Source organism: Ixodes scapularis, unplaced genomic scaffold (assembly GCF_016920785.2).
Source record: "Ixodes scapularis isolate PalLabHiFi unplaced genomic scaffold, ASM1692078v2 PGA_scaffold8__174_contigs__length_109621045, whole genome shotgun sequence".
NCBI lineage: Eukaryota > Metazoa > Arthropoda > Arachnida > Ixodida > Ixodidae > Ixodes > Ixodes scapularis.
The window spans coordinates 85,617,744-85,635,818 of NW_024609883.1; the positions used below are offsets into that span (position 1 = coordinate 85,617,744).

General features: G+C 47.9%; 1 long non-coding RNA gene across 1 annotated transcript; it reads left to right on the plus strand.

The window, feature by feature from the left end:
- Positions 1–8,578: 8,578 nt before the first annotated feature.
- Positions 8,579–11,424, plus strand: LOC120837576. The gene is made up of 3 exons (XR_005714930.3): positions 8,579–9,027; positions 9,720–9,844; positions 11,241–11,424. It is a non-coding gene; the product is annotated as an uncharacterized LOC120837576 (long non-coding RNA).
- The last annotated feature ends 6,651 nt before the right edge of the window (positions 11,425–18,075 follow it).

Below are 18,075 nucleotides of genomic sequence, written 5' to 3' on the forward strand. Positions count from 1 at the left end.
GCGGCTGTCTCCCACCGCCAGGGCTTCCATCTCGACGGGTCACGTGCTGTCCGTGCTCGGCGTGGACTGCTTCCAGTTGTCCATGAGCGCCTTCGTGTTCCCTTTTCCCGCTTGTGGCGTTCTGTGCATGCCCATACTTCTCTACCTCCTGGCGGAGAGGGTCGGCGCTGCAGTTGCTCTCTGTTGCACTGCATACCTTGCCTGCGCCTTCCTGGTTTGCGTACCAATTTCCAGGTTGCAAGACACTCTTTGGGTGAGTGAAAAAAAAAAAACGCAATAGTTGCGCATCTTTTTTTCCTTTTTCAAATATGTCAGCTTAAGACACCTGTCGAATATTGTTTTTTTTTTTTTTTTTTGGTTTATGGATGAATAAACTGCATCTGCTTAGACCGTCTCAATAACCGCGGTCTGCGAGCTGCCATCTTTATTTACTGGTCTGTGGGACGCGTCCTGAGCATGGGCAGTAACTTTATTCTTCCAGATATCTGATGCTACGCAGTCGTCAATAGCCGAGTGGGTCGTAATTTTTAGCCCGGTCGATAAGAGCTGGTAAGGTCTGTACCCTTAGAAATGCATTCATGCATACTTCCCTGCGAGTCTTTCAGAACGATAAATGTATCGCCCTTTAATTCACATGTCTAGCGAGTAGAGGGAACTGCATTCACGCTCTCTTTTGATCGATTGCTTGTTTCAAGACTTATGAGTTCCCGGAGCTCTTGCTTCAAGATTGCAACCTGTACCACAAAACCTTTACCACAAAAAAAAAAAAAAATAATAAATAAAACTTGCAAGAAGCAGGTAGGTAGTTGTAAGCTAAACACAGATGAAGACTTTTCCTATGGCCATGGATCAAGATACGCAGTGACTACATAGTTAAAGACTAGTTTGCTATCCGGATCTGATTCCTTCGTTATCGTGAAAAGTTTTGCGAATTTACTGGGTTTATACAGGGTGTTCAGATGTAAACGAAACGAAGCATAACCGAACTTCCTTGGGGAGTATGTTGCTTCCGGCTGGCTATTGTTTTTTCTGGTTCTTGAGGACCCCCAGGAAGTAGCGCACACTTTAGAAGTCTCACCGCTGAGGATGAAATTTACTTATACGGAGTCGGCATGCCTTCCTGACCCTTGGTTGAAAACAAAGAGCACTTGTTCCTGAAAGAAATAACAAATATGCCGAAAGTATAGTGGTCGCATCTTCACGACGAAGAAACACAGTAATCAATCACTCGAGGTCGTTCTTTCTAATTTGTTCACGTGAAGGAGAACATAATCTCATCAAAATTGATACCCTCTGCCTCGGTGCCTGCCCTTCGACTGAGCTCTCCTCCAGAGGGACGAGCCTTAAGTAGGCCCGGCCCCCTGGCGACGAAACCCTCTCGACCCACGGAGAAGTGTGCGGTTGAGCCGAGAGGGGACGTCGGCGGGGTTCTCAGCCGTCGGGAGCCAGCGTAGCCATGACTGTTTATTGGTCAAAAGGAGTGTAGCCGTCAGGGCCTCTAGGTACGTCAAAGTGCGGCCGTGGCCTCTTGTTAAAGCAAAAACAAGTGCTGCGTTATCACAATATACCAAGGTACGGGGTGGGGAACACAACAATGCAAAAATAACGGCAAAAAGTTCACGTCTGTAAATTCCCGAGGGGGAGGAGCAGATGACGGCTACGTTGCCGCTGTCTGCGCATACGCCTAATCCAGTGAGGCTGGCGTCCGAGAAAACGACGTGCTGTACTGTCGGGGGCACGAAGGGGACCGGGGCAGGCAGCATGGTCAAGACGAAAGAAAAAATCTGGACCCATTCTTGTGATGGGGGAATCCCGGTGGCAGCCGCTCGGTGGAGCGGGCGCAGCGCATGAAAATGTCCGTGGTATAGGGAAAAATAAAAACCCCAGAGTCCGGCAAGTCTCTGGTAAGTCGAAATGGTGTGGGGGACCTCGAGGATCTTCAGCGTTCCGATGAGGTCTTGGTATCGCTTCGGGGTGTGGCCAATGGTCTCAGTATGGCCGTCCAGGAGGAACCCGAGAAACCGGATTCGCTTCGTCGGCGTGAAGTGGGAATCTTCAGGGTTTATCCTGAATCCGCAGGTCACAAGGTCCTGGACAAAAGCGTCTGTGGCCCGTTGAAGAAAAAAGGGGTCGGGGTGGGCCAAAAGAAAATTATCGATGTGCGACCAGCACCAAAGGCCTCTTGCTCTGGCTTCCCTGGTCAAGGCAGTTGCCAAATGCTGCATAATAAAAGGCGCGATGCGGATGCCGAATGGGAGCACTGTGTACCGGTAGTAGGTTCCGTCGAGACGGAAACAGGTAAGTGGCCTGGTTTGTTGATGCAACTTGAAATGGTAGAAGGCGTCCTTCAGGTTCACCTTCGTGAAGTAGGGGGTCTTAGGGAGCGGGCATTGCGTCAACACTCTTGGGAGGGGTGGCAGACAAAAGGCCGGTGCTGGAAGGTGGGGGGTCAAATGGGAGCAGTCAAGCACAAATCTTGACAGCACCGCTGACTTGGGCACCACTTGTATTGGTGAGAGAAAGGGTCCCCTGGTAGTTTCCTCAATAATGCCCGCACGGAGCATGGACGACACTGCATCGCGCAACACTGGTAACTGTGTGGCAGGTGGTCTTCGAGCGTTGAACACTGAGTTCTTTTTTGACCGGATGGTTAGCGCCGCGGGGTCATAAGGAGGGTTAAATCCAAAGGTATAACTCACGAGATCCCAGTTGACTGTGGGTGGGGGAAGGCTGGCCCGTACCGGTGGGTGCGGGGCTCCAGCCGCCAGGAACGCTGGTCGGCGGCTGTCGTCTTCATTCTCGTTGTTGTCGTCGTCAAGTGGGGGGAAAGGCTCGTGGATATTCAGCCAACGGAGGATACGTATCCTCCGTTGGCTGGATATGAATTTGTCGAGAAATTAAACCGTTTGATTTACTCCCTTGTGGTTACACGTGTGGTTAGAAACCGTTCTCAAGTATTTGAAACTCTCTTAATTGTTAGCTGACGCATCAACTTCTGAATGTGAACGACTGCTTTACAACCGATTGTAATCACTCACGACGAGAGGACACCCATCTAGGCACAATGTCCCCGTCTGTCAGGTATAGCTCTGGAGCACTTCCGATCTTGTGCCGCTCAATGCACCGCCTCAAAACACGCTGCACGTTTTGTAAGATGCACTTTTTGTTTATCTACAGCGACGCCAAATGAATGCCCGGGACGAGCGCCTCAAGAAGACCTCTGACCTGCTGTGTTCAGTGCGCCTGGTGAAGTTGTATGCGTGGGAAGGCGCCTACCGGGACAAGCTGATGCATGCCAGGGACGTCGAGATGAAGCCTCTTTTCTTGGTGAACGTGCTGGACGGAATCATCGACTCCATATTCAGTGCCACGGGCTCCGTGGTGCGTCAGATTCGTTAAACACAGGGTCAGCGAGACAAGCAGCTCCAAATTTTTGCTCTATGCAGCTTGTTTGATAGTCAGCTTACACGCTTAGACCAACTCAACTGTCTGACGCCGCGCTGCATGCTGCGGTAGCGCTGCTATCGGTACTACGCATGCGCAGTACCGACAGTGCCGCTTCCTTTCACGCAAAGCTGGTTTCTGCTAGAGCTTCTGCTTATACGCGCAGCGCCCCCACCTGGTGTGAGCAAACACGAGCTTGTTTGTCAACAGCGTGTTAGCGTACAATCGCTGTACCGGTTAGAGGGCAACGAAAACGTTCCTGCTTCTTATTACCAAAAAAAAAAAGCTTATAATTGTCTTTATTTTACGGCCAGGATTACGATTATAAAAATTACATTTCAAAGTGAGGCGCCTTGCAGCCATAGCTGCGCTTTCAAAATAGTGCTGAAGTCCCTCCTTCCCGTTGCGTACGGCGCGAGAAGGGGATAGTGAAGTATTATGCAAATATGTCAACATTTCCACGCCTTCCGCCAGCCTTACCTAAGCACTTCTTATGAGTTGTGAATGCGAAAACATGAATGTCGTTCTTCCGCTTTCTTAGTTCGTCTGCGGTATACTAGCGTGGACGGCCACGTTTCGCTACTGTCGAGGTTGAGGCCGGCGGCCGAGCGCGCGCTCTCGTGAAGCGGCCGCAGCCAACCGCAGCCCCGCCCCTTTTCCGACAACGCTTGAAGGGGAAGTGGCGGCCGTGCGCGCGCTCTCGTGAAGCGGCCGCAGCCAACCGCAGCCCCCCCCCTTTTCCGACAACGCTTGAAGGGGAAGTGGCGGCCGAGCGCGCGCTCTCGTGAAGCGGCCGCAGCCAACCGCAGCCCCGCCCCTTTTCCGACAACGCTTGAAGGGAAAGTGGCGGCCGAGCGCGCGCTCTCGTGAAGCGGCCGCAGCCAACCGCAGCCCCGCCCCTTTTCCGACAACGCTTGAAGGGAAAGTGGTGGCCGAGCGCGCGCTCTCGTGAAGCGGCCGCAGCCAACCGCAGCCCCGCCCCTTTTCCGACAATGCTTGAAGGGAAAGTGGCGGCCGAGCGCGCACTCTCGTGAAGCGGCCGCAGCCAACCGCAGCCCCGCCCCTTTTCCGACAACGCTTGAAGGGAAAGTGGCGGCCGAGCGCGCGCTCTCGTGAAGCAGCCGTAGCCAACCGCAGCCCCGCCCCTTTTCCGACAACGCTTGAAGGGAAAGTGGCGGCCGAGCGCGCGCTCTCGTGAAGCGGCCGTAGCCAACCGCAGCCCCGCCCCTTTTCCGACAACGCTTGAAGGGAAAGTGGCGGCCGAGCGCGTGCTCTCGAGAAGCGATCTATCTAGAAGCCGTTTTGCTCAGGCAATGGGAGAATGGGCATTTCCTTCGCGTTTCTTTTTTTCTTTGCTGTTACAGACGCCGCCGGCTCTTTCCATGGGATAGTTAAGGGGGCCATGAAACGAATTTTGGGTTGGGATGAATGATTTTAAATTGGGACTTTACTAATTGCATATCGTTTAGTTGGCCAAAAGAAAGAGGCTAGAAAGTCAAAAGCCAGCTTTTCCGTACGAACACTTGAAAATATAGCGGACTATTTTGTACCTTCTTGCCTTCGAAAGCTCTCCGCCTTTTCACTATGATACATCCGCGGTTCCAAAAGCGCGTCACCGGCGCCAAACTGACGTCAGCAGAGCCCAGCTCACGCATTGGACACGAGAACTGCGTCACTCGGACGTATGCGCTCGTCAACAATCAATCCGTCGACGAATATTTGGATTCGCGTTCGTGGCCAATGAGTGCCCTGACGGAACTTATTGTCACTGGGGAATGACAAGGTCTATGGTGTGCACAAAAAGCACGGTGGAAGCTAGGAGTCAACCCATCGGTGCCGAAGGAATGTCACGACCACGTGATTTCACAATTCGCATTTGAGTTGAGGATTAAAGCTAAGGAGGAAGAAGTAGGAAAATCGTTTCATGATCCCTTTAATGCATTAAAACCCTGCACGCGTTCCCTCACAGGCGGCCATCGCAAGGCAGCTGAAACCTTCGGTCAAACCGAGAAATTGGTTTTTGTCGGTTTTTCTCGCGTCTATTGATACGTTTTGGGTCAGACGCTCTTGATATTCAAATCCACAGAGCAAAAATAGTGCAAAATTCACCTCTGACACTTCCTTTTTTTTTTAAATCTCTTGTTTTTTGTTGTTTTTTTTGTTTTGTTTTTTTGTTAGCTACTTGGAGCTATTCCGATGATGCCGTAGACAAAACTTGAGGGATGTGAATGGTTAACGAACGCAACGGCAAAACCAATAATGTTGTGACAACTGTAAAAAAAGGAGAAAGAAAACTTAGTTTTTTTTGGTTTTAACACAATGAGGTGACTGGTCGTTGATGGAGCCCAGTTTACAGATATAAACCGGTACATAGCTGGAAAAACTTAACAAAATCATTCATTTTGTGTACGGGTTTAGATATTTATTTGGTCCAGTCGACGAGCCAATGGGGAAACTATGGCCACTGACCGAATGAGAATGACAGGGAGTCTCTTTCAGCTGCCCGGCCTCCAAATCCGTTCGATGCCTTCCACTATGCTTTTGCGGCGAGTGCACGTTCGATGCTCACGAGACGCCGAAGCACCATCGAAGGTGTGAAGCTCGCGCTGGAGGCGGAATACTGAATCACCTCCCCACCGCTCTTATCCTGTCAGGGACCACTGCTCATTTAAACTTTACCGCGTAACTGACGTCTTGACGTTTGCAGCTGGTCATCATACTGTTCGGGACGCTGATCATCTTCAACCAAGGGCACGTTCTGACGGTCGCCGCCTCGTTCAGTTCCGTTTACCTGATCTACATGACGGACGTCACCATGGCACAGATGTGTTGGGCGCTGCGCATTCGGAGTCAGGTGATCCTTCACACTTGAGTCACGGAAGCTTTACACAATTGAAACTGCCCGAGAGTGCATAATAGTGCTAGCCATATCACTCGATGGCCCCGCTCGTTCCTGCCCTTTTATAAAACGTTGAGACCGTTGCTCCTCTTCTCGCTGACAACTTGAAGGGACGCCGGGCCTGGCAAGTCCCGGGCATCTCGAAGTCGGGGTCACACTGCTCATACATAACAAAATACAGTCTACAAACACGAATCGCCGCAATATCCTTGGTTAGAATGCCGCGGGCCAAGTTTTCTCTTTGAACTCTTTGCCATGTGGCATTCGAAGCACGGATCTCGAGCTAGTTCGAATGCCATGTGGCATTCGAACTAGCGTTCGAATCTGTATGCAGACTGTCTTTCGTATGGTGTGTAAGTAGTGTGACCCCGGGTTAAGGCTCAACAGTAGATCCTTGCGGGAATAACAGCTGGGGCATTTGATCCGCATACGCGAACTTCCTACCCACAAAGGAACCGCGTTCGCAAAATTTGAAACCGCACCCGACTCGTAATTTCCGCATATTAAACATTATAAAATAAAGCGCAAAAAAAGATGGTATACCTCATAAAAAAACCATATAATTACATTTGTAAAAAAAAAAAAAAAGCTTTTGGTGCTAACAGTACAGTGAAAGTAAGTCTATTGTATATTTTTCATCGTGTTTCTATTATAAACAGTCATTCTTCCAGAGACACTTCGTGTTGCTGGAAAGATGATCGCAGTTATGAGATCGTCCCGGGAATCTGCGACACTCTGCCCAGCAGACGTGCTCTAAAGAAAGCAAATTTTAATATATTTTTCGCCTTTTAGTGGCCACATCAGTAGGCGCGAGTTTTCTAAACATGAAAATTAACAGAAGACAGACGAATTTCCGTGTGGCATCTTATTTAAATCAAACAATACAAAAGCGGGAGTAAAAAAATGTGACGCCGAATTAGAGTGCAGCTCTTGAGGAGGAGGAGGGGAGTGCACGGAGTTGAGGATACACCCCTCCTCCCACTCCTCCTCCCCTTCCCTCCCCCTCCTCTGCTGCTCCCTTCCCATTTAGCGGAAACTTTTCGCTAAATTTCTCTCTAAATTTAGCGGTGACATTTTCCCGCTAAATTTAGAGGTGAATTTTGTCTGCTAAATTTAGCTAGGAAATTTTCCTTCTATATTTAGCTCTAACATTTCGCTGCTAAATTTAGCAGGAAAATTTGCCCCGCTAAAGTAAGTGAGAAAATGTTTCCGCTAAATTTAGCGGAAACATTTCCCCGCTATATTTAGGGGGAAACGTTCCCGGCTAAATTTAGCGAGAAAATTTATCCGCTAAATTAATCGGAAAGATTTCTCCGCTAAATTTAGTGGACAAAGTTCACTGCTAAATTCAGCGGGGAAAATTTCTCCGCTAAATTTATCGGAAAATTTCTACGCTAAATTTAGCGCAAAATGTTGTTTGCTAAATTTAGCGGAAAAAACTTCCCGCTGACTTTAGCGGGGAAACGCCCCATAATGCAACGCGCGCGCTTACACCTACGGCGACGCCGCTCAAGCCGGTAACGTTCGCCTAAGGGTTGTGCTCTAAGAACGGTCACCCGTTGCAGCAAACTATTCGTATGTACCAGGTATGATGCGTCTACCACACTTGGAATTTGTCAATATATTTAATAATCGTAACACCTATCTGCTTCAATTTTAAATTAATTGTGTGTTGTGTGTACGTTCACACAGCCAGAAGTCAGCCAGCCCCAATGGTCGTCTGGTGTCTCAGCTGTAGATGAGCAATTTAGCCAGTGCAATGCAACCACTAGCCTGGGGTCTTTAACCTGCACCACGCAATAGTGATACACGACCGCACGCTGGTCCAATGCTCATCCAGATCCAAACGGGCAGGGGTGGGGATTGAACCCAGGATCTCTGGGTTCTGTATCGCGAGCTTTCGTTCCACGCTCAGTTTTAAACATGAACCCGAAACTGCGTGCTCCAAATCACATACTTAGCAGCAACTTGTCACTTGTCGAGAAAGTGAAAAAAACGCACACACACGCCGCGTTTGACCTGTCAGGATTGCTGTCTACAAACATAATATCACATCAACGATGGACAGACTCATACTAAAGCCCCTCTATCCTGGGGAAAGTGGCGCAATTCATTGTTATAGACATGTTCAAGGCACGTGCCGTATACGGAGGGAAAGCCGTCTGCTCTTTCGCGCAGGCCGGTGGCGTGACGTCACCTCGCCGCGCTCTGATTGGAGGATGGCTCTGGGCGGGAGCTCGGGGGTAAACAAAGCGGTGTCGTCTCTTCTCCGCAGCCATTGCGAAAGGCCTTTTCTGTGGCTCTCAGAAATCCACTGCTACTGCTTGAACGAGGACGCGGCATACGGAAAAAAGAGACCGGAAATACCTCGAAATGTACGTTACTTCGTTTGACGCGAAAGAATTTACCCTGGGAGCATACGAAGCACCAATATGCGTCCCGGTCTCCGGCGGTCGGATGTTGATGTGAGTCCCCCCAACGTCAGCACGGTGATGTGCGACGCGAGTGAGCCTTTCTACTTTTTGGCGGAGACCCTTTTTCGCCAGCAAGTGACTCGGTGTCTCCGTGAAGCATCGAAGTGTAGCTACAGCCCTCTTCGGCGAGCTGAACGGGCTGCCGAGCTTTCGAAGGCCGATCTCCCGCAGCGCTGGCACCCGGAGAACCGCCCCATGGCGCTCGCTAAGGTGAGTTACGTCGTCTCTGTACACTTCGCATCATTCACAAACAGTTCAGTTGCACGTGAAAGGAGTATAGCAAAGTAAAACGGAATGTTACGGAAAAGCAGCGGATTAGGCGATCGGTGTGGTACGACCGAGCCGAGTGCGCAGTCGTCTGTTTTTAGTCTTTCCCCCCAGCGACAGATGGGAGGCACTCTCTTGATCGAATGACGTTTTAGCGAACGCCCACGTTTCATCGAATGACACTTTAGCGAATAGTCGGACGCCGCAAAGCGGCGTTTTCGGGTGGGCCAAATGAGTTCACATTTTTGTTATGATCCGCCGCAGACTCGCCGCGAAAGCGCAGCGCGGCGGATGGGTTAACGCGCGCCCCCGTTATTCGCTAAAACGTCCATTCGCTCAAATGTCGCTGTTCACTAAAATGTCATTCGCTCATGTGACATGGACCCCAAAAAAACCTGGCTAAGCCAACGCTTCACGCGCGCGATAAAGCGCCGTCCTAAGGTGTTCCACTCAAGACGCATTGTTCTTCTGATGCGTGTTCCATCAGTCGCTCGCCGCTGATTTGTTTCACCATAAAGCGCCAGTGAGGCAAACGCTGCGGGGGCGAGTAGCATGTTTTCGTACCTGCCTACTGGTTTTCTTAGGTCCGTTAATCTGCAAGTGCTTGTGTTCCCCCTACCCCATCATTCCAACAGAATCCACCGGCTGCCGGGCTCGGAGGACATGTTGCAGGCCCCGTGTAATGCCCTCGGCGCCTGTGCGACTTCCAGGGGGTCTGCGTTTCACGGCCCCGTTACCAGCTGGGAAGTTCTCCATAGAGGTAAGATTATGAAGAAACCACTCTATGCACTCAGAGGTAGCTTTCAGAAGTTGTGGAAGCCAAATACAAATGCTGATATCTTTAGTAAAAAAAAATTCATATTACTCGCTTTATGACTTATACATCTCTATTTTGCAAGCCACATATGGCAGGAAAGTGTCACATTATCTCAACCTGGTTGCTCAAGGCACTGAAAAGCTACCTTTTGCAGACAAGTGTACCGTTGTCATTTATTATATGTTATTCCTTGGCACCGGGGGATTGGTGGCCGAGGGGGCTTCCACGCACCAGCTCGGAAAATGTGGAGTGAAAGCTCGCGCTGCAGAACCCAGGATTGTGTGTTCAAGCCCCACATTTGCCCGTTTCGATCTGGATGAGCATTGTACCGGCGTGCGGTCGTGTATCACTACTACATGATGCATGTTAAGGGCCCCAGGCTAGCAGTCATCTACAGCTGGGAGAGTCATCGCCCGTCGAGGCAGATCGAGTTTGAGACTGTATAAATATACACACAACCCGATTCCTCGGCACGCTGCTGGTATTGCTGTGCTGATGTTTGGACGTTTTTTTTTGGTCGTTGAAATGACTACTGTGGTGCTTGGGTGAAATAACCTGGTCAATTACCTCCTCGGCCGTAGTGCGTCGTTCACTTGTTACGCTCTCTTCTCTTCTGGTTAATGTGGCTCAGATAACAGTCATGAAGTCAGCCCGGTTGAAGTTCTCTCGACGCCACATTCTCACATCTCTGGCCGATCATCCTGCTTTCGCGCAAAACTCACACACCTTGTCTTCTTCGATACTCCCGAATGCGCCTTGGTTGCCCGCTCCGCCGCTAATTTCAGTCCCGTGCCCACTGTTTTATGACAACCTCCTTGACATGACAAATCTAGCTTCTGTATCTGGCCATCAATATGGGTTAGTGCTCAATTTGTAAACTTGATGTTTCAAAGTAACAGTACGAGCTTCCTCCAGCATCTACTAGCAACCAAGTAATGACAAAAACCAAAGCTTTAACTTCCAAGACTAAAAACCCAGAAGTATGAGAACACGCTGGCCAACCCTGCTGAGGACAAGCCAGGAGTGGGACAAGCATGTAATCTCAGTATATGGAGAGGTGTCCTCGAAGTTCCCAGCTTTAAAATTGTGGTAGTGTTTGAGTTGGTTTAAGTTCGAGTCTCAAAAGAGCAAATAATGCAATGTTATTTATTTTGATTTGCATCCCTTGGATTCTGGCAGGTGTTCGGTACGAAGGGAATGGAATAGACATGTTCATTTATGCATTCTGTTGCTTCAAAATAGGCTTTCACTGATTTTAAGTTGGTAATGGCATGGGAGGACAAATACGCTGCTCAGGGTGTAGCCGGATCGTTTGACTACTGGGACGACTCTTTTACAGGGGACGACATCCTGTCCAGCACCAGCTTCACCGTCTGGGACCAAGTGCACGAGGGGGTCGCACTGCAAGCACATGAAAGAAGGGCACTGCGACTTTGAGGTCAAGCTTGTACATCTACCATTACAGAGTCCTAAATGGATGCCAATTGCTACTGATGACCTTATGAAGGTGAAACGTCCCTGGATTAAAGAGAAAATCTGATTGAAGGCGAGCTGAAGTTGTTTCTGACTTTATTCTCTTATGACTTGAAAGTAATCTGCCTACTTCATGAACTTTGAAGATGCAAAATTTGTTTCCGTAACTGTCCCACTTCAACGTAATGTGCACATTGAAACCTATTGAAACCTATTCCTTTTCTTTTTCTGTTTTTTGGCAAGAAAAAAAAGCCAACGAATCTCCCTCTTCCTTTTCGCAATGGGGAGGTGTGGAAGATTGATTGGATATTTTATATACGCAACCAGTTTCATAAGTGAATGAAGATAAAAGCAGAATACATGTTCACAGATTATTTGTGAATCCTTAGACTTGGTGAAGTGAGTAGTTTATGTTCGAGTCATGTAATTATAAAGTCAAAACCAGCTTTAGTGCATTTTTAAGAAGCCTTTTAGACCTGAGAGTTCTGCTTTGACTCGGCAATACACGACTCTCCTTTGTTATTCCTATAGCACAGCCGAAACTATAAACACGAGCATGTTGCCTGACCAATGCTTGAACTGCCGTGAAATCGACGAAGTCCCTATCCTTCGAGAACAAGTGTCAACGGGGATAGTCGAAAGACCAGGGTATTTATTGCACACGCATACTTGATTTCAAGCTTGCAGATTGAAGTAATTGTTTAATGAATCCATTCTTAAACCTGTTTGAGATTGTATTGGTTCATATTCACAGTATATTTATTTTTAATTTCAGCAAGGAATAATTTAGAGACAGATGTTGGTGTTCAGGCGTGATGCTTTTATTTTCGTAACATGCAAGAGTGCAAAAAATTAGACTTGGCTTTGTAAGCTGATCTTTTTATGTATTCTTCCAAACAGCATAGCAAGCAATAATATAAGGGCTACAGCTGCAAAAGTGGCTACACCTGGCATCTCATTTGTTTTATAGCGTGTACAGGTGAGACACTATACTCCGTTTCACGGTCACTTGGCAAACATTGTGACCCAATAAGAGCATCGGAGCCAGGCACATGACAACACTCCACGGTCGAGTCCTCGTTATCGCCACAGCAAGAGCGCCATCTGCGACAAAACATAGTTCTAGGCTTTTTTTTTTTTCTCTTCTTCTTTTAGTAGTGTTGCCGTCGGATTCTTCGAACCACAACACTACATGACACTGAAGAAAGACTAAGACATATGTTACTTATTAACGACACTTAATATATATCAACACTTTTGAGAAAAACATGGCTTGTGATCGACGTTCAAACAATGGACTTCTTCCAAAACCGACGCGCCCCATTGCGGCGAAATACCACGCAGTGCACTCTGGGAACTAGTTGGCCACTCAGTTTCGGTTTCGACTGAGCAGCTTCATCTCATGCTATCACGCCGCGACCGAACGCGCTGCTTGCGTTTTCGATTATCTGACTTTTCACTGACGTACAATGCACTCATTTTCGAGCGATACAAAACGAAGACCGGGGCACTTTCCTTGGTTCCCGAAACACCGGATATTGTACGTGCGTATGCGAACGTAGTAAGTCGTGGCTTAGTCACCTCACCCCACGAGTGCATGTTTGAGCTCAATTTCAATAATCCCGTCTCGTACCAGTGAACTAGAACTGAAATTTGTTCATCTGGAGCCTCACACGTATTTTGTTTGCCAAGCACCCGCTTCTTGTTACTTCAGTGGGCGCAAAGCAAGCCGCATCCTCACAGGGAATCAAAGTTGAGCCCAGCGTTTACGCATGAACTTTGAAGGAAACGCAATAAATTCGCCCTCACTACTGCACAAAAATTACTATGATGTCTTCTTCGTCTTCATATATCTCCCACTCAAATTTTATGCTGATAGAAGATTAACTTTTCGCAAACGCTGAGATCGGCTAGCTACGACGGCGGCCCTAACAAGCGTCCCCTACTCCTCGCTAAGCCTTTTTGGACAAGCTTTTACTGACGCCCAAGATCTGTGCCTGAACGGTGTGGCTGAAATTATCTCGGCATACTCAGGCAGGAAGACAGCAAACACTTAACAAATATTATGGCCATTAGCAACCGTCAAACGCGCTTTGAATTCGTTCGAGCGCTTGTGTGAAGAATGTCACACCGTGCGCCGGACTGGCATGAACCCCTATGCGGTGCGCATAGGGTTCATGCCCGTCCGGCGCACTTCCGGCGAACGGTGCGACATTCTTCACACAATTGCTTGACTTTTGCTTTCTTAAAACAGTCTGTATGTGCGAATTTTCCTATATGATTGCAGGATAACTTTATGCGCATACGCGATGTTGAATATTAGTGGAATGCAAGCGGGTGGGGACTTCACTTCGTGCAGTGCTGCGGGTTTGTTCAGATAAGAGATAAGAAGTGTGTTAAAATTTAGCTTTTCAATAGCGCCTCCGAGTTTTACCTCGCATACTCGGGCATATTAAGAAAAACAGTAATTGCAAAAAGTAATATTTCGTCTACGGACTCACGAAAGAAACAAACTTCCTGATCAACAACACTAATGTAAAGGTGCGAGTTCGATGTGTGCATATTTATTGGTTGCTACAGCTTGTTGATTCGTACACAAGCAAGATCCCCGTACTTCGCAGCGTCGAGATTCCCAGCACTGGCTCGTCCACATACCTCGATTGGAACGCTAATAGGAAGGCTCAAGTGCAAAAATACAACAAGCATGTGTTAAGACAAGCTATACGTCTCAGGCTTTCGCTAAGCTTCGAGGTCTGGCCATTTAGGTTAGTTTAGAGACCACAAATGACGCTCTCCGCACCAAAAAACAATCTCTTGTCGACGTGTCTATCGAAACCGAAACCATGCCACCCTCCTCCGTGGCCAACTAGTTCCCAGAGTGCAACGCGCGCCGTGTTGCATGCAGGGCTTTATGGAAGTAGTCTATTGTAGCCGTGAATCGACCACTTCCGCTCAAAACATCGCCCTAGCATTAGCACCCGCCACAGATTCATGGGCAAATTGAGCATGTGGTTGCCTCATAAAAGTGTTACTGAAGACCTCGCTACTCTAGCGGATGGTAAAGGCCGGTTCTCACATGCAGCGAAGCGCTCCTCACGTGCCGTCAGCTACTTATTGTCTGCCATGAGCAACAGTTTCGACGGTGCGATACAAAGCTGGTGAACGCTCCCGTCATCACGCGCTTAGCGCGAGGTCAGCGCTGTGCTTGTAGCGCTCCGCTGCATGTGTGAACAGGCCTTAATGTTGCTGCAGTGGACGTCCATCCGAATTCGTTTGGTTTCTGAGCATTTGACAGCCGGTTCTGGTGGGTGGTCCTTGCATTTGGCGCGGTGACACGGACGCTCCTGTGACATGCTGCCATGTGCCTCGCTCCGACATTCTTACTGGGTCGCAGGAGCCGTAGCCTCCACGGTTCACCAAGCTATCGTGAAACAGAGTGTAGACTAAGTTGTCTGCTAATGAAAGTAGCGTTGCCAGCATCATGTATTATGTATGAAACAGTGTTTACTTCGAGAAAACAAATAAAGCCATTCATCCTTTCCACTGATTGTTATGGTTCATTAGTAAAACTTGGTTCAGTGAACTTTACATTTCAGCATTAGCATGGACACAACAGGTAAGGTCAATTACAAGTGCTTTAGAGCGGTCCAAACAGTTTCCAAGTGGCTCATGCAAAGCAGCTGACATGGTATTACCCCCAGGAAAGAGACGAGACCTCCTTGATGAATCTACTTCAGCCGCAAGGCACACCAAACTGAATATTGGCGTTTCTAGGAAATTGGGATCAACCAAACAATTCCATGGAAAGGTACACCTCCAACAGCTTTGGTGTGGGGGTGAGCCCTATCTGCAGCGACAATACTGAAGCCTCGCAAGCCACCATCACTAACACATGCGAGTAGTCACTCAGTGCCTGGCATACTTGGGCATTGATGCAACAAGGAAAGATTATCAATGAGTGGACTAGAAATTTGGATCCAAATGGGACTGTCTTCACATTCTTCACAATCGCTGTATGACCACCATCTGTTGGAGTGTTTCTGGATGTCAACAGCCCATCTGGGACCTAGAAATGACAAATGATATTAGAAAGTTTATCACTTACACACTCAGTCCCAGTCTGCTGAGCGAACAAAACAAAAATATGTACATGTTAGCCATTGTTTACTCCCGTGTCAATTCCATGGGGCGCTCATTAACTAGGCTTGGATAGTGCACGATATCCGAATTTTCATCTTGGTAAGGGAACGAAAAAGGAGACAAGCGACACACAAAAACACGTCAGACACTGACAGATACACTGCGCAACACATTTTGCAGAAAGGCGGCATCGGTACTTCGTTGGCAATTCACTCATACTGGGTAATGTGAAACGGCAAATTTGTACTGTCCGAGTTGGTTCACTGTATTACACGTAACAGCCATTCCAACTTCATTCCTGAAAAAAAAAAAAAAAAAAAACGATCGCGTAAAAAAAAAAAACGATCGCGTTTTTGTGGTAAGTTTTGAGCTCTGTGCTTTTCTACAGTGCCATGATTACAACCGTAGACTGAAACTACTATACCAAATACGATGTATGACTATACTGCGTCTCATCTAAGTGCGAACGAAGAGAAAATTACAAACGCGAGAACGCACTGCAAGATCGCACATGGCAGCTATGATCAAAGCTCGGGACTCGCCCATGTAGATTTAACTTCGATCGCATTTAAAGTGAAACGGAACATAGTTTATACGGCCTCCGTGCAGTTTCGAGTCGAAATTCCTAAATATCACGTGCGAAAATGGGCTTCGGAGGATCGCGAAAACACCACATTCTCGGCTGTTTTTCGATTAATAGCGCCTATCGACTCCGCCACACAAGATTTTTACAGACCTCCTAGAAGGCAAAATCTGTTGTGTTCGTAAAGGAAGAACAAGATAAAAGGCAACTTACCGGTACAATCGGGCGGCGGTCTCGCAGTGACCGGCGCAACCGGCGTTTCAATCGCGAGGCTAGGCAAGCGCCTTCTTTTGATGCTCTTCGTCGTCTTCATCTTGGAATATTCGAAATGCTTCTAGCAGACGACGGAGGAATCGTAAGGGGCACAAAGCTGCTCGATCTTGTGGACTCGGCAAATTTTAACCGGGCTACAATAAACAAAAGACTCGCGGTCGCCGCTACAGCACGGCCGCCATGGCCGACGCCGATGTTTGTTTACCCCCCGGCCTCCCCGACATGTGCGAGGGCGGAGCTTAGCCCGAATCGTCATCAACCTCCTCTCCCGCCTTCGCGCCTCCTTTCTCATGCGCAGAAGACGAAAATGAGCCCACTTGCGAGGCGTATACGACCCGTACGCGACCCGCTGTCGAACGTTACATGTCCAGAGAGCACAGTGTCAACAGCACGTCGTATTGTGACTTACTTGACAACTTGAAAGGTTGCGATCAGATAAAAGCATCGTTTGTCTTAGGTGTGTTGCTGCAGCACGACAATGCGCGCCCCTCCACTACACGTGCGGCAGCGAAAAAAAAAGGAGAAGGGTTTAGGTTTCTAGTGCATTCTGTATCCGCCATACTCAAAGTACCTAGCACTGGGCGATTTTAATTTGATCGCGACACCCAGAGCAATTTTCGTTGGGGGGGGGGGGGGGGGGGGGGGGCAATGTTGGAATGCGGTCCATAGATTTTAGTCTTCTCTTTTTATAATTTTGCAAACGAGAAATCTATTGCGCTTAGTGATTGAGTTTGCCTCGTACATATGTTCGGAGATTACTCGGAGTGTAGTGTTAAAAACGATGCATATCTTTCCAAATAAAACAGGACCCACGGCAACAGGTGACGCACACATAGAGAACAATTCTACAGTAGGTGTTTTTTGGTTTTCTAAACCTCGGGGAACGCCAATGTGCGCAAAAAGATAGCAGATGAACATCTGACTTTATTTGTATAGTTACCTTTCAGCAGAATAAACACCTGCACACATTGTGAAGAATATTTCGCACAGAAAGTTATATTTTGATCATAGCTGTCTTAACCACTCAATGAGTGGTTAAGATATGTTAAAATACTTACCTACTGAGAAAGCATTCCATCGGGGACAGGAACAATTGTTAAAATTTCTTCGTTTGGGCAACCAGGGTTCTTTGGAGAACACCCGAATTTTATTGAAACTTCGTTTTGAGAACCCATGTTTTACAGTATGGTTTCTGAGATTGTCTATAGACTTTTTCCAAACCGGTGGCTCAAATCTTTATAAGGAGTGCTTAGAAGTATATATGCCTCGACTTCCATTGCATGTAAGGATTATCTTGGAACCTTCGATAGCATGTTTGTCAAGTCTGTATTTTATATCAGAACAAATTCGCAATGCCTTAGGAATACTATGCTTTCTTATTTTTGAAAGATTTTTCTGTCAATCAAACGCATCGTGAATTTCTGCACCGAGGAAGAGCATGACGACCAGACAGGAGGATGCGATGACAAAAAACGACCGCAGCAGAAAGGTACGTCTAAACATATTGGACAACAGGAACTACATTCAGACATTTAGCTAGCTAAGTATTCCCGAGCTCATCAATTACCTACAGCTTGGAGTTTTTAAAATTAGCAAAAACCAAGATATAAACAAATCATTCGAATTTTTGGTCAATCGACTCTGGCGAACACCTGGCGTGTTTTATACTAAAACGTGCAAGGTGTTCGCCTCGCCAGCGAGATGG